Genomic DNA, 16,690 nt, shown 5'->3' with positions numbered 1-16,690 from the left:
AATCAAATATTTGTAAATAAATTTTTTATTATAAATTCAAGAAATAAATATAAAATATATACAAATAAAATATCTAAAAGGGAAAACTTTTAAACAGAGGAACTCGTAAAAATTCAACTATCACATCTATCAATCACCACCTTGAATGCATTTGGCGTGTGAATAGATTTGGGGACATCTAGTCATTATCTTCTTTTCGAGGGGTAATTTAGTAAATTAAAAGGTTGGGTTTTTCTTACGATGCGATCGCTTGGACTTCCCAGGCCTCCTTTCTGCAGGGTTCCGTTTTAGGACATGGGCCTTGGGCCAACAGACTCCCCGATTTGCATTTCCTGGCATTTTAGACGGCGATCACGACTTCGCGCTACAACATCGAAGGCCTAAACGTGTTTTTATCAAATATTTAATTACAGTCATACACCCACGCTCTGTACCCAAAAAATGTGTCAATATTTTTCTGTTTGGTTTGAATGGAGTACAGGAGAGTTGGAGGACTCAAAAAGATTAACATGAATTGAATTTAAAACATAGATAAGTGTAGTTATAAAATTTTGAAAGGAAAAAATATCTGAAAAATAAGAAAAATCAAGTAAAATTTTCAATCTCATTTCTCCACTCTCTTAAATCAAACTCATTAAAATCTTTATTCCCATATGTTCCCTTCAAATCAAACAGATCATAAAATAATAGAATTTAAGTATTGAGTAAATGTTAATTTGATTATTTTACAAAAAAGTGATAATATATCTAGGTCAAAATGTGGATTGATATTATTCTTAATAACAATTTTGTGAAAAAAAATAATAGTACTTAAAATGTGTGAAATATGATCGTGTAAGTAATTATAATAAATAACTATAACAATGAAAAATAATTATATTCTTTTTTCTCCAAGTATAATTAATTATAACAATTAAAGCGTGAACAAATGTATTTTTTTTTATTCCCAGTGAAGTTAGTGATTAAAAGATAGAAATAAAAAACTTGCTTATATAAAAGAATATAAGAAAAATATAACTTTAAACTCTTACACTTTGTTTAAGTTTTATTATAATTTCTATATTTTTTTTGATATTTTAGGTCCTGACATTTTTATTTTTTAATATTTTGGATCCCTTTTTGGTGGTTTAGGCCCCTCTATGAGGGGTGTTATAAGGATCTATAATATTAAAAAATAAAAGTATAAAGATCTATAATATCGAAAAAAGTGTATGGACTTAAGGTAAAAGTTGAGCAAAATATAGGAATTTAAAATTATATTTTCTCAAAAATATATAAACAATAACTTTATTTTAGAATGTTTTACCTGATTATAATTAAATATAGATAATAATTTATCTAGTCTATAAATTGTTGCACCCATGAAAATTAAAAATAAAACAATATAAATCGTTATAGTATAATTGAGATATATGCTCCATTAAAAAAAAATTCTTCAAAAATCGTTATAGTATAATTGAGATATATGCTCCATTAAAAAAAAATCTTCAAAAAGGTCAAAAGTAAATATTATGGTTGAAGAAAACTCTTAGAAGACAGGGTTAAAGAATAATGGCCCATCATTACATTCAATGAACATGTGAGATCAGCCTCCCGGGAACCACAGAATGTTTAAGTCTAAGGTCACTAGGAAGGCATGTTCCGTTGGACTTAGCGATACCAATATATGATGCAACAATATCGCTAACCATTTCGCTTGCGTGCACTTTCAAAGCCAAGCAAAGGGCTATTCTCTCAAGCAAAGAAATAGAGGGCAAAAAAGAAAGAAAGAAAGGAACACGTAATTAACAGACTAGCAAATACTATAGCAAATTGAACCTGGAAAAGCAAGATAAACATAAGCTTATCCTTGTAAACAATTGTCCTTAATAAAATAATATTTTCCAAGCGTGTGAAAAACATTGAGTTTTAGAATAACAATAATATTCCCAAACTCCCTTAACTACAGTTTTTATTTAAATGTGAAGATACAAAGAGGTTGAAACAAAATCTGTATTTGAATTAATGGTGAAAATAAAAGTATATAGTTGCATTGATTGCAACAAAGTTGAAAGTAATTTTAAGACTAATTGAAAATTCAAGGTAAATTTGAAAAGTAAATTAGCTTTGTTTGAAAATGATAGAGTGTCATTTATAATTTTGATGTTGATGCCTTAAAGTTCTCTAGTCTTTTCATGAATATTCAACTGAGATCGTTACTTTCATAAAATTTGAAGCTCATTCGTGAAATATCAGGGATCACTTAACATGGTAGTTGAGATTCATGGCATGTAAGATAATCATATTATATCCACTCAATAACCTCTAACTTCCAATCACTTGAGTCTTGCGGATTACACCGAACCTATGCGTGGTATGCCTCTCTCCTGGAAATAAACTTGAGCTATGCATCTTGGGCCCGCAATCTTTGTCTTAGCTCTCTTCTTGATTTTGGATTGATGTTCTAGCTTTAATGTAACATTTTAGAAAATTAAACTCCTAATAATCAACTTATTAAAGGCAATGGAGTAGGATTTTATGTGGTGTGTGGTCAAAGAGGGTTAATGAATGTTTTTGATTGTGTTTTTGGCTATTGGGCTCGAAGTGAAATTGAGTCACTTGAGTATCAAGAGTGGAGAAAAAAGGAAAATGAATCTTTGTACCATATGGTGCAGCGCATCGCCACGGCATATGGGGTAGAAGAATAAGAAGGAGCCTCTCTATATCACATGCCATATTTTCTACATGAAGTTAAGTTATGACAGAGTCAAAAATAGAGGAGAAATCATAAGTGTTAGAAGAAGAGAACAGAGAAAACAAAGAGAGCTCTACTAATTATTTAATCTTGAAGGGCTTGGAGGTATTTTTAGGCCATAAGTCTCCTAATTCTTCCTTCTCCCTCCCCAACCCACTTTCTTAAGTTTTTTGTTAGGATTTAATAGTTGAGACTCTTTTTAGTCTATATAGTTAATTGGTTTGAACCATTAACTTAAATGGAGTTAATAAAAATTATTTTGAGCATTTAAACATAAAAAGTATGGGTTTAGATGTAACATTCTAAAATTTAACACAAGATTAATTAAGTTAATTAAGAATAAATGAATAATTTTGAAAGAATACTTAGAAATAAATAATTTTAGGTAGAAGATTATTATTTGATTTAATTTAGAATAAAATCTTAAGTTATATTTTTTAAAAAAAAAAATAATAATAATAATATAATTTTAAAAAAAGAAAAGAAAAAAGTGGATTTAAATTAATAAAAAAGAAAGAAAGAAAAGGGAACGGGGCACGAATTAAAAATCCGTTGGGGTGTGTGTGTGCGTGTGTGGGTGTGTGTGTGTGGGTGGGTGAAAGAGAGAGAGAGAGAGAGAGAGAGACTCATGCCTAATTTAAAAAACTCACGCACAGTCCTCTTCATTCTTTCATTCATTCTTCGGCGTCTCACAGAGAGGAAAACTGAGAGAGTATGTGTGCAACGGGTGAAAAATTTGATTCAAAACTTCATAATAAAATATTTTAGATGAGATTTTAAATATTTTAAAATTATGTAAGTATTTTAAACATTTTTTAATCATCTTTTCTCTTAAGTTTTTGATTTTGTGGTTATGAAAAATCTAAGGTTTGAATAAGAAATGAATTTATGATGAATAAATATGATTTTTAATGTTGTTGATGGTATAATAAATGTTAGAGTATTATTTTTTTGATAAAATTTGAATTTGAGGCTTTTGAGATAACCCTAGACTCCTATGATTAGATTTTTGATAAATCTAAAATTATAAATTAATTTATTAATTGCAAGAGGATTATTTAGAAGTAGAAATAGATTATTAAAGCTATAAAATGATGATTATAGGCTTGAGATTAAGTTTGCAATTTTTGAATATTTTCATGTACGAATTTATGAAATAAAAAGAAAAATTTTAATCTTAAAAAATGGTTGAAGGTTGATTTTAGCCAAAACTTCAATAAAAGTAATGAGTTACACGAAAATAATGAACCAAGTGGATAAATTCAAATATATGAAATTGAATTTTTAAAATTTAAGATGCTAAAACTAAGGTCTTGAAAACTCTAATGTGTTGGAATATGAGTAAGAATTGTGTTGATGATGTTATTGACGTGTGATAAAATTAATTGTTATTTGTCATCAATCACGCTTTAAAAAGAATCAATCAAGCTTTAAAAAACTTTAAAAGTGTTGTAACTAGAGAGATAAACTCTTGAAGGTTTAAGATAATTAAGAAAAATTTAATTTGTGCAATTGTATATTTGTTAATTATTGATGTTTGTGTAAAGACGAGAAATGATGTTGAGATGTCATATATATATATATATATATATATTAAATGCAATATATGGCTTTAAACTTGTGAAAATTGACCATGTTGAAGCTTATGACATGATATATATATATATATATATATAGGCTATATTGTGCTTTATGGCTTGATGATTAATTATAAGATCGAAATGGTTTGATAAATGAGATTACTTGTTGCTATGTCTATGATGTTATGATTTGAAATATGAGCATGGATGCAAAATTTATGAAAGAAGGCTGTAGCCCTTGTTTAGTTCAATATGTCATGTTAGATGATAAGTTTGTATTGAGATGCTAGATATGAATATGGTAGAACATGTTTTGAGGATGCATATGATATAAATGATTTATAGGATGATGATGTGTTATGATTGAAGCCATGAATTAGATATATGCGATTATATGAATATGTCTTGCAATGAGCATGAAGGTATAAGTCTATGACTATTCACTATTTAAAAATCATGTATTTGCATCATTTAGTTGAGATGGCCTTTATACGGCATAATTATACGGCGGGAGTTCACTTTAGTAAAGGGAATTGTAATTTACCAAAATTCCACATGGTATTTTGGCTACTACTGTTGGACCCACAAGGTTGTAGTCGCTACTTGCATTGTTATGCATTGTAGCAAAGTTACTTTGTAGAGTAACTAGTCCATAAGCACATTGTGCCCACTAGTTTTCATTAGAGTAAGGCTAGCATGGGAGGGGATTCCCCATCAGTTATAGTTTAGGGGAACCATATTCCTTTAGTAATTTTTGTAACTCTGGCCCAATGAGTCTTTATTAATTGGACTTGGCCTGGGGTAGTCTCCTATGTGGACTAACCCAATGATTAAGCTCACGAATTTCATATCTTAAAGTATAAAGAGGATATAAGGGGAACATTAATCATGCATTACATTTGAAAATCATTTGTATATAATTTTGATTATGAATAAACATATGAAAATTGTGGCATAATGAGAACAAAAGCTTGTAGGCCTAATTAAGGATGATGGCCTATAGGCCTCAATGAAGTTGAACATGTTTGTCACGACTGATTTGTGACACATTATACCTAAACATGTTTTATGCTTATTTAATGAACTTGTGAATTGATAATAATCACGTATGAATATTGATATTAAAAATGGCTACTTGCATTTATGTTAATCAACATGCATTTATATGATTTGGATGTACCTTGATTATTAAGTAACTATACTCACTTCTTTTTCTCTAATATTTTACAGGTAATAGCTTATTCGGATCAAAAAGAGAAAAAGAAATATAAGCCTAGGGACTTAGAGTTCCCAATTTATAAGCTATGTTTATTTTAAGTTTATGTGTATGAATTACTTTTGATATTGCCAACATGAATTTATATTTTGCACTTGCATTATGAGTTTTGAAATATGGTGGCTGTATATTTTGAGCCCTATGCTTGTAATATGAACGGGTTAAATTTAAAGGGTCAAAATATTGGCACAGATAAGTTGAATTGGTTATGCATGAATAGATAATACACTTGTTTAATTTATGCAATGACTTTTCCTTAGCTTTTAAATTATGGGTGAGTTGGATGAAATGTGTTGACTTAAATAGATGAAAACATAAAGAGTAAGTATCTTGTGGCATGTGAATATGCCTTGAGGTTGCCAAGTATGTGTACATGGGATTTATATGAGATGGTAGGTAATGAGATTACATGTGAATATGCTATGATGATGATTAGATGTTATGCAATTCTTTTTGAAATATCTTGATCCCATGCTTCCGCGATACTGTTAGTGAATTGTTTGATGTATTTAGATGTTGAAAAACCTAGGATCCCACTTTAGTATGAATTTTAGAATGTATTTATTTTGAAAAGAAAATACAATTTGAGTTAGGTTAGGTTAATCATTCTTATATTGTCCTCTAGGTTAATCCGTAGTTAACCATGATTAGTAAGTTAATTAGTCTCCTAATTTAAGAACACCTTTACATTTGACATTTATGGTAGTTGGGAGCAATAAATGTCTAAAAAATGGGTAATAAACGTGAATTATGAGGTTGTTAGGAGAAATCAATGATTGTAGAAACATTTAATAAGGCTAATAGGAGTTAAATAGAATTAATATATCTAATAGGTAAGTCTTAGTGTGAGAAATAAGAGTTTTAGGTATTTTAGAAATGAAAAATGAGAGTTAGAAGTGTATACCTAGAAATGTTGATAAATTTAGACTTGATTAATTATAGATTAATCGCCCAAACACCTTATTTGGATTGAAAAGCAAGCTTGAAAGTAAGTTATTAAAAAGTAAACTTTTGACCTCTTAAAAATTTGAGGTAATAATTAGAGAAAAATTATCGTGAGTAGTTGTTTATTAATTGAATTGTAATTCAAAAATGAATTTATTTGCATGCCAAAATTCATATGAAACCTTATTAATCGTACATCGATTAAATGCAGAGTTAAAATTAAAAATATGCATAAACTACAATAATATGTTGGAATGAGGGGTATATGGCATGTGATGTGATGGACGTGTATTGTAAAGAAGATTGTGTTAAGTAAAGTGAAAATTATATATAATAAGTGATAATTGATAATGATGCTCATGTGTTGATACTACTATCAAATAGCATTAAAATTAATAAAATTAAATTTTACAGTAAAGCATAACCTAAGTTGTCTCTTTAAAAATCAATAAAATAATTATTTAAATTATGATTATAAAAAGGTAAATAATGAGAATTTTTTATGATGAAATTAATTTTAAAAAAATTGAATTAAAATTAAATAAATAAAAACAAGTTCAATTGAGATTTTCAAACACAAGTAACACAATCAATCACAACCTAATTATTTAAACTTAATCTTTCTCATCCACAAAATAAATTAATTTTATTTAACTTTCATTATTTTAGTTTTATTTTATATTTTTTAAATTATTATTCAAGAATTAAACAGAAAATTAAGTTATAAATTAATTAAAATATCTCTTAACTCACAACCTAACAACTGTTTTATATTATTCACACTAGAAACAAAATATGAGTAATCACTCAAGTAAAGCCAAATTGCTCTTATAATGCTATCAATCGATTATAATAAATAAAATTTCAAATAAAATTTATAATCCAAAAATCATACAATAAAGCTACTATAATTAGTAATAGCAATTAAAACATAAAATTCAGGGGTAAAAAAAGAAGAGTAAATTAAAATAAAGTTAAAATAATTTTTTTTAAATATCAAAGGCTTTAATTAAAGTTTAGAATTATATTTTGTGATTGACCATATCATAAAAAAATTAACTCTTCATAAAACTAAAAATCAACCAATATCCAGCCGGATAAGCCATCGAAAATTCGCGAACAAAAGAAGACGAACGATCGCCCTGTTTGTTGGACTGTTTGCACCGAACACGTACCGTGATGTTCCTATCAAACTCTCTTGTAGTCTTTTCCTTTCCTCACCTACGTTTTAGGAAATTTTTCTTTCTATGTAATTGAAATCCCACCAAACAAACACTAACTAAATGCGTTGTAAATTTAAAAGTTATTTAAGAATCAAATAATTCTGCAACTTGTTGCATGATAAAAAGAATCAATCGAATTAATTTTTAGAATTAGTTAATTACTAAAATGTTCTTCATTTATATAATAAAGAAAAAACACAATAGCAGGTGTCTGTACTTGATTTTGTTTGTTTCTCAATATTGTTCATGGAGCTTAGCATTCTGCCGTGTCTCTGTTCATGTTTTCTCCTCGCCTCAAAGTCGTGTTGTGCGTGCTGTGTTCCTCACTTTATAAATAAAATGAATGATCCATACAGGAACGGCTAAAGCAAAACTAATAATTTAATAAAATAATAAAACTATCTTAAATAATCTTAAATAAAAACTACACTAAAATAGCCAAAATAAATGTAAACAAAATTTTTAAAATTTAATTCTTAATTTCATCTTCAAGCATGTCCTCATTTTTCTTATCCAAAATAATCTTTATCAATATCTTTCAAATTGAATGTAGAAGATCTGCATAAATAGAATCAAATTAAATAGCAATTATGCAAAAATATTAAATATATCATTTATATTTCAAAATCAAAAATTTAAATAGTTAAATTCAAAAATTAAAGATTGGCTAATAAAATAAAATAATATTCAATTAAACTTAATTAACCTGAATTAAATATTTAAAAGTCTAAATTAAAAAAATAAAAATATATAAAATTTTCATTTATTACATGTGTTAATTGATAAAATGACTTTAAAACAATAAGCTTGTCATAGTGAATTACAAGCATGTGTAAATAAATGTGTGAATATGAGACATTGCATGATCATTTGGTAGTAATTCGGTTAAGAAGAGAAGTAGATAAAATTCATATGGCACTTATGGCCGCCTTCTAGTGCACGAAGGCTAGCCTTATCCCATTATTTGTTACGAAACTATCCCATAATTTGTTAAAAAATTTAAACTAGCTATCTCCACCTGTTTGTCAAGGAGATTAGCTTAGGGTACACGAAACCTCAAAAATTTGAGAATAAGGAAACTTATGATTCGAGAGTGAGTACAGTGATTTTTGATTTGGTCATCTTATTGGTGACTTGGATAGTCTAGTCACATGGATAGAGTCTTGATTGAAATTATAACCCATGGTTTCAGTTGGACGAAATAAGAAGGGTATAGGGAAGAATTGATCATACATATATGTATCTAACATGTCACATGATTGATAAGTTTGTGACAAATTGTGAAAAAGATTGTGTCATTATCACATGATTGTTTGTATCATGGCAATGTGCATTGAGATTATGAATTAGGTCATTGTCACATATTTGCTATATTGTGGCAATGTACCGTATGATTTAATTTGTGAAATATGATAATGAATTAAATTGTAAAAATACAACTTGTGTCATATGTAATCTCAATTTTTTTAGTATTCGACTTCTATTTATGTGCTTTAAATTAATTGATATATAACTACATAAGATATTTGTACCTTGATTATTGAGTGGTTGTACTCACCTTATCTTTTAATATTTTATAGGTTTTAGTTTCAGTGCAAAAAGGAAAAAGGATCAAGAGGCTTAAAAATCTAGGATTCATATTACAAAGCCTTTTAACTTCATTTATTTTGTGTAATAGTTAGTATATTATCAATTAGGATGTATTTTATATACACTTGCACTTTACTACTGTTTAAATTTTGAAATGCATTTTGAGCCCTGGAATATGTATGTAGGTTTGATTCAATGTTAATAGAATAAAATACTGATGCAAGTATAGGAATGTTGATAATACAACGCTAAAAATCTCCTCCGCCTGTTTTTGGTGTAAAAGGGGTTGAGGAGTGAAAATTTGATATTGTTGAGATTATATGCATACGGGGTGTTGTTCAGGTAGTCATGAGTTCATTGAGTGTTTTTTGGATGTCAGATGTAGCTTTTGACAAATATACATGTGAGGAGTTTTGGACACTCTTAAGTAGTGAAAAGCGTGTTAAGTTGTAAAAATGTGTTTGGGTGCTTATCTTTCTCATGTAATGTAATTTGAAAGTAAAACTCGTGCCATTTTGTTAACACTTAGGTCACCTCATTTAGATATCGAACAGATAAATGGGGAGCATTGAAAGTCGCTCCTAGTTGCTGTCATTTGACAGCAAAATGTTGTCTACTTCATGTAGAGAGGGATAGCTGTGGCACATTACCCTATTTTTCATTCCTTAATGTTTTCCAATGGATTTTGAGTCTTTTCACTCTCATGAAATATCTCATGCTTTCAAAACAGTATTTTATTCTGATTAAAAGTTTGTTAAATGATGTTTAAGTAATTTGAATGATAAAAAACTCAAGATTCTATTTTTATAAATTACAAACTTGTTAATTTAAATAGCTTAATCCATGATTACCTTACTTTTAGAGTTAAATGCGATTAAATAAAGGTGGTATTACATTCAAGCTGATACAACAACATAATCTCTACCCTGCAGTTGCAACTAATTGCAAGAATGATTACACTACTGCAATAATCCATTCTCAAATGATGGCAACAACTTAGTAAAAAAGAATGATACAAAGAAAACTCCCTTTCAAAGAAGTTTCACATATCTAAAATTCAATTAACAGAAGAAATATGCTTCAAATATTGAAATTGCAAAGATAATGCAGTACATTTCACCCTTCCTTAAGTCATTTGTTTTTCAAATCCTGATCTCCGTGCTTTAATTTGTGGCTGGGTGAATATACTCCAATTCTATATCCATTGAAAACGTGTCATCATTAGTATGGATAAATAATGATCAACATTTGAGAAGCCAATGAGAGTGGGACACCTGCGTGGAAAGCAATCACATCATTAAGCCAGGTGATGAACCAAACGAAAATTTGTATATCCATAGATATTGTAATATGAGTTGGGGGATTGGACATTTCGGCAACACAAGCTGAAAATCAAAAGAGACGCACTAGAATTCCCAAGCTGATCGCTGAACCAAGAAATGAGCCAATCAGAGCTGCACAACTGATCATGCTTTGCTAAAGAAAAGCACGGCGCAATAATGTGACAGCATTTATAATTTACAACAGACAACCAACGTACTACTCATGGGCGCAAAAGTTTGTGCCACTCCGATCACCAATCACATTTTAACAACGCGTCTCTATCTTATCGAACAAGACAAAGTGCCTCGTACGTGGACTCTCCTGTTGCCAACAATTTACCACGATACTATGCACAAACACTACATATGAAGCCAACCGATGTCGTCCTTCCCATTTGTCAAACTATAGACGCAACTACCCCCTACATTCTACCTATAGCGCCAATTATATGTTGATTGTTGAAACGGGGAAAGCCAAAAAGATTGAACCTTTCACTTCTTCTATAAATGTAGATGATATTTGTTCAATTGATCTTTTTCTTTCAATTAATCTAATGTGTGCCGACTACTGATACAATATAAAGTTGTCCTCTGATTCTTGCGAATGAGTACGAAGAGAGGAGACAAGTCTTGAGGTGATAAGGGCACGGGAACGTGTCAAAATAGGAAAAGGCAGGAGCGGCAACACTCACCTTCTCTTTTCTGACAATGCCTTTGATTGAGCCAAAGATTTCTATGACTCCATTATCACGCATTTGACTCCAAGAAACCCCGCCCCATTTTCATGCTCCTTCTAAAGAAATAAAAACAAAGTAGACTTCAACCTATATTACAAGTCTCAGTTTGAATAAAATTATACTCCTTTTTTTTTAATATAAGATATTTTTTAAAAAAATTACATATTAAAAAATGTAAAGTATTTTTAATCTTTCGAGGTGTAATCATTATCTTTTTTTAAGTGTTCCTATTAATAATGACTTTATATTTATTGTAAGGTGTTTAATAGGGGTAAATATAAAAAGATAGAGTTAGTTAAAAAAATAAATAATTATCTTATTGGGGGGTGAGATTTGGTTAAAAATGCTTTACATTTTTAAACGGATAAAGTATTTAATAATTACTATATGTATTAAAAAATTTTAAATTTAAATTCTGAGGTTTTAATTTAAGATATGATATTTTTTTTTGTTAATTTAAAATCTTGCCCATTTCCCCTCTATTTTATGCTAAGCAGTCGCACGATGAATTGATTCTCTTGGGGAATGATCAATTGCTATTTCACTCAAGAATTAAAAAGTAAATATTGAGCAAGCTTAGTTGTTGAAAAGGATGAGAAAGCTAAAAAAGAAATAAAAACTAAAATAAAGTGATCGCAATACTTAGAAAATGTTAGAAATGCTCAAGACGGGAGGAGAGGTGAACTTAAATAAAAAAATTTAAAATTAAAAGTCATAATTTATGAAGTGTGCTGAGAATGTGTTGATTTTCATATTGGCTTTCAGTGGTGAGAATGGTAATAGCAATCTAACTGGTTACCATCATATTTAGATATAAACATTATTCCCATTCCTTGAACCTTAACTCCATCAGCCAAGCGGGCATTGTATATATTGCCTTAGAAAATGGACTTCATAATGAGCTCAGATCAGTATATATACATTTGCAAATAATGAAGCGAACAAAGACAGTGACATCTTGTAATATGAATCTTATTTTATATGCTGCTAAAAGCCCTTTTATTTTGATAGATCCCAACTTTAGGCTTTCGCTAACTTTAGAGCTTTCGCTCTAATTGGTCCCCAACATCGGCACGACTAAGTATTTGGGGCCTCCAAAATTCAACTTCAAGATCCCCAACGGCTGCTCAACCTCAATCACATCAAAATATTAAAAAAAGATCCATGCCTCGTTCTTTCGTATCCCAACGAACCTGACCATATCTTCCTATATGCATATAATTCAACAGAAGTGTCCAAATTAGCTAGCATTGTTCAAAAATCTAAACTCACAAGCTAGATCGCTTTGGGACACAGAATATTTTTTTCACAATACATAATTGGAATTTTATAGTGTGATTGTCAAGTATCGCCTCGTTTTCAAGATCACCCTCATGACATCATGCCTAATCTTTTGAATAATATCATGGGTTTCCTCATTTTTCATGTCATTGGTAAGGCTGTGATGGAAGTTTACAAATTATTGAGCAAACTAGTTGGATAATGTAGAGGAGAATCAAAAGTTTAGAAAAAACAAGACAATAATCTGCGTTCCTCTTGAATAGTCCGAAGCTCAGGTCAACAAATTGAGTCCAACAAGTTACTTGAAGTGCCCTCTTTAGTGTTAATTAAGTACACACAGAAGAAAGTGTGGGTCTAACGTTCCCACAGCAACCAAGGAAGAAAGCAGAAGAAAACATTAATTATTGTTTTTGGTAGCTATAAGATTAAGAAAATTAAATGCCTATGAGGCTATGACTCTACGAAGATAGATCCAATCACATGAAGAATTTCGCTGGTGAAGTGAATATATATCTGCTTATGCGATGAGCATGAAAATGTTACAAAAGACACGTTGAGTTTTTTTCAATCGAGAAAATCGGAGAACATCGCTGAGATCTTCTGAGAATATATGTGAAAGAAGCCTCAATAATAAATCCGAGTCGTCAGAAAATTCAACAAGATGAGCTCACATTGTAAAACTGATCCAAAAGAATATCCAACAGTCTTTCACTAATTAAATCTGGAAAAAATGGCAGAAGGATGCCTGAAGCATACTACTGTTTGATGAGATGATAACAATAGCATAACCAATGACAAAATGACAACGTGAAACTGTCTCCAATCACGCGAGAGAGGGAAACGTCACTTCCATCACCATGCCTCAATTATTTAACCAGTACTAATTAAACATGAAAACATTCTTCACTTTTCTTCAATCGTATCTCTCTCCCCAAATGACTTTTTTATCACAAGAGATTCGAACCTTCAAACTCATTTAAGGGGATCAGTCGGGTTTTTTTCTGCATAACCCAACAAATTATTCGAATTATACATTTATAATGTCTTTTTATTGGGAAAAATAGTGTAACACTTGTATGTGTGCTTAATTAAAAAAAAAGTGTAAAGAGATTAATGAGTGTTAAAAGACAGGGCTATGGATGCATGTACACAGATCGATGGAGGGGACTTATTCTTGTTGGTCCACTTGCCTCAAAGGCATGCGCATAGCCGCCGAAACCAACCAGCACACTCTCATGTTCACGCCTCTCCCTTTCAAATCTCAAACTAATAAGCTACGACACACAAACACAACAATAACGTTAAGAAAAGTTCAAAAAACTAAAGCATGTTTTGGTGCTCATTATTTAATTCCTCATCACACATACATTACTTAGTTTCCCAATTCCCTTTATCTCTTTTCTTTCTTAGTTTTTAAGAGTAGTGAAACAATGGGTTTTGGGCTTCATCATTTCATGCCTCTCCTCCCTGTTTGAATTATTAAGCCCTCCATCAAAATCAAACTTCTGTTCTCTATTCACTACTACTGTTCCCTATTTTATTTCAGATACCTCCAAATTTTCCAGCCTTTGTTCTGTGGGCCACGCTGTCAATCATCTTTGCGCTTTGTTTCGCTTCTTTTCTCTTACTATTTTTGTTTTATATGGTTCGAGGGCCTTTTAAATCAGGTAAAGTAAATAAAATTGAGAGCAATCTAAGTTTTAAACAACTTTTTATACATCACTCTCACTTAACTTTTTCTTCTTTCATTTCATAAGCTGTGAGCAACTAAGCCCCTTCTCCTAGTTTTGTCAATAAAAATATATATATATATATTGTACTTTTATACATTCTTTCGTATTAAGTAAAGTTATCCTTTTATCGGTGTCTTATTGTGTTGTCTTTTTTCCTCCTTTTAAGGTCTGAATGTGTGATATGTATCGTCCTTGGATTCTCGTATGAAAGCGACTTTATTTGCCTTTACGATCGATGGCTAGCCCGATACAAGTTACCTATATATATAGCTGCTGCATTAAAGTAATGCCGTAACACGCCCATTTTGATAATGACTTGTTTATTAATCGCCATGACTCCCTGTTAAACATAGACTCGATGAATATATAACTTTCAGATATGAGATTAATAATAAATAATTCTTTTTCAATTTTAATTAGTTTGGATAATCTCTTTTGAAGAAATCATTCTGCAAGTTTAGTTGATTATATGTTTGAAATCATATCTCTAGTAAGCGTGGCAATGGGTTGAAAATCAGGCGGACCGAATTAATGTAAGGATTTTTTTCAAGAAAAAAAAAGAAAAAAACAAATTGCTAACCACGTATTGAAGCACAAACTCGGAGATATTCTGAGGCGTAAAAATTTAGATTAGATAGCTATTGATTGATAAATATTGAAAATCTGCAATATATATGATCACCGTTAATGATTTATAAAAACACCGCTAGGGATATTAATTATTCTTGATTATCCACATGACAAATAAAATAACGCCGTCTATATTATTTATATTATTAAGAGCATTTGTAAAACGCTGAAATCACGTTGATTCAATATAATTAACCGTATAAGAACATTGTACTCTATATTTCTTTCAGAGATGTATGGTCTTTCTGCGGATGCAGGTGTTCAGTTTCATTCAAGTGCAAAGTTTTGAAGATCTGACAGGCTGCTTTGAAATATAATTAAGTTAGGTCTGGGTTTGTTAGGAAGAGCCCTGCACAACTCTACTAATAAGGCCATATTTTGACTTTTGATTTTCATTCTCTGATAAAATATTAACGAAACATTGACAACAAACAATAGTTTAGAGGAAACTGAAACAAATATTTGACCCTCAAGCTAGTCGCGCTCGAATTTAATCATTTATAATCTCCTTCCGTGCTTTGGCTCCCAGCATGTGTATTTGAATATAAATAATGGTGACCTTGATGCTGTTGCTGGAATTAAAAATGTCAACGTACGGTACTTCGTTTCCTTTGACTTTATTAAGACATCTATAATTTAAATTAAAAAATAAATATATGAAAGAGCGCCTAGGAAAATACTATATTATCGAGTAAGAGAAGCATTGCAAGCACTTTTATTATCGACATGCTCAGGATTCATTCCTCATGTCGTCTCTTTTCCGCACAATATCACCGCAATTCTGCTGCAGTCAATCCATAATGTAACAAATTACGATATTTTAAGCTTCGCGATTTAATTAGCGAGAACTAAGAGACAAGTTAAGTAAACAGCCACTACCACAGGAAGAGAAAATAATGAATAGGTTATGTTAACTAGAGACCAATTTTTGCAGTTTATTTGATTGGCAGAATGGAATCCTTGGTTTAAGTTTGATAGTGAAATATTAATGCATGACAAGGACTGAATAGAATATAAAACAAATTAGATCACAGCGCTTTGCTTGCGTGTGACAAACTATCCATGGCATGAAAAGATGCATTAATTAGGCCTATAAAGTAGTTTATAATTACACCCCCATCCCTCAATATAACACTCCACTTGATCTTATTTTTAAATTATTTTTAATATGTTTTATTGAAATAATTAAAGAAAAACATTGAAATTTATTGATTATTTTTAAAATTTTAATAAATTTTCAATACTTTGAGCCTATGTAATTTCTCTTATCAACATTTAATAGTGCAAGAGGGAAAATTGTGATAGAAGGTTAATGACATGCTTAACAAGCAAGATCAAAAAATATATCTTTTTTTTATATATAAATATGATCAGAGAAAATATATATATATATATATATAATATTTGTAGCTCCTGTCCCTTTTTATAACACATAGTTGATAGTTTGGATTATATGATTTTTTTTAATGTGTTTTCAAAAATACCCCTTCTTAATGATTTTCCCCAAACCTTTAATAAATGATCTTTTCAAGTAATACTCTGATTTAATTAGGGGTAGATTTGAAAAGGAAAAAAAATTTATTTAAAACGCAAACAAGTTCCTTGATCTAGCAACTATATTAGATACAGGGAGGGAGTA

Source organism: Prosopis cineraria, unplaced genomic scaffold, assembly GCF_029017545.1.
Source record: "Prosopis cineraria cultivar Desert tree isolate PC_DT_omini unplaced genomic scaffold, ASM2901754v1 PC2, whole genome shotgun sequence".
Lineage (NCBI taxonomy): Eukaryota > Viridiplantae > Streptophyta > Magnoliopsida > Fabales > Fabaceae > Prosopis > Prosopis cineraria.
This window is presented reverse-complemented; position numbering follows the sequence as displayed.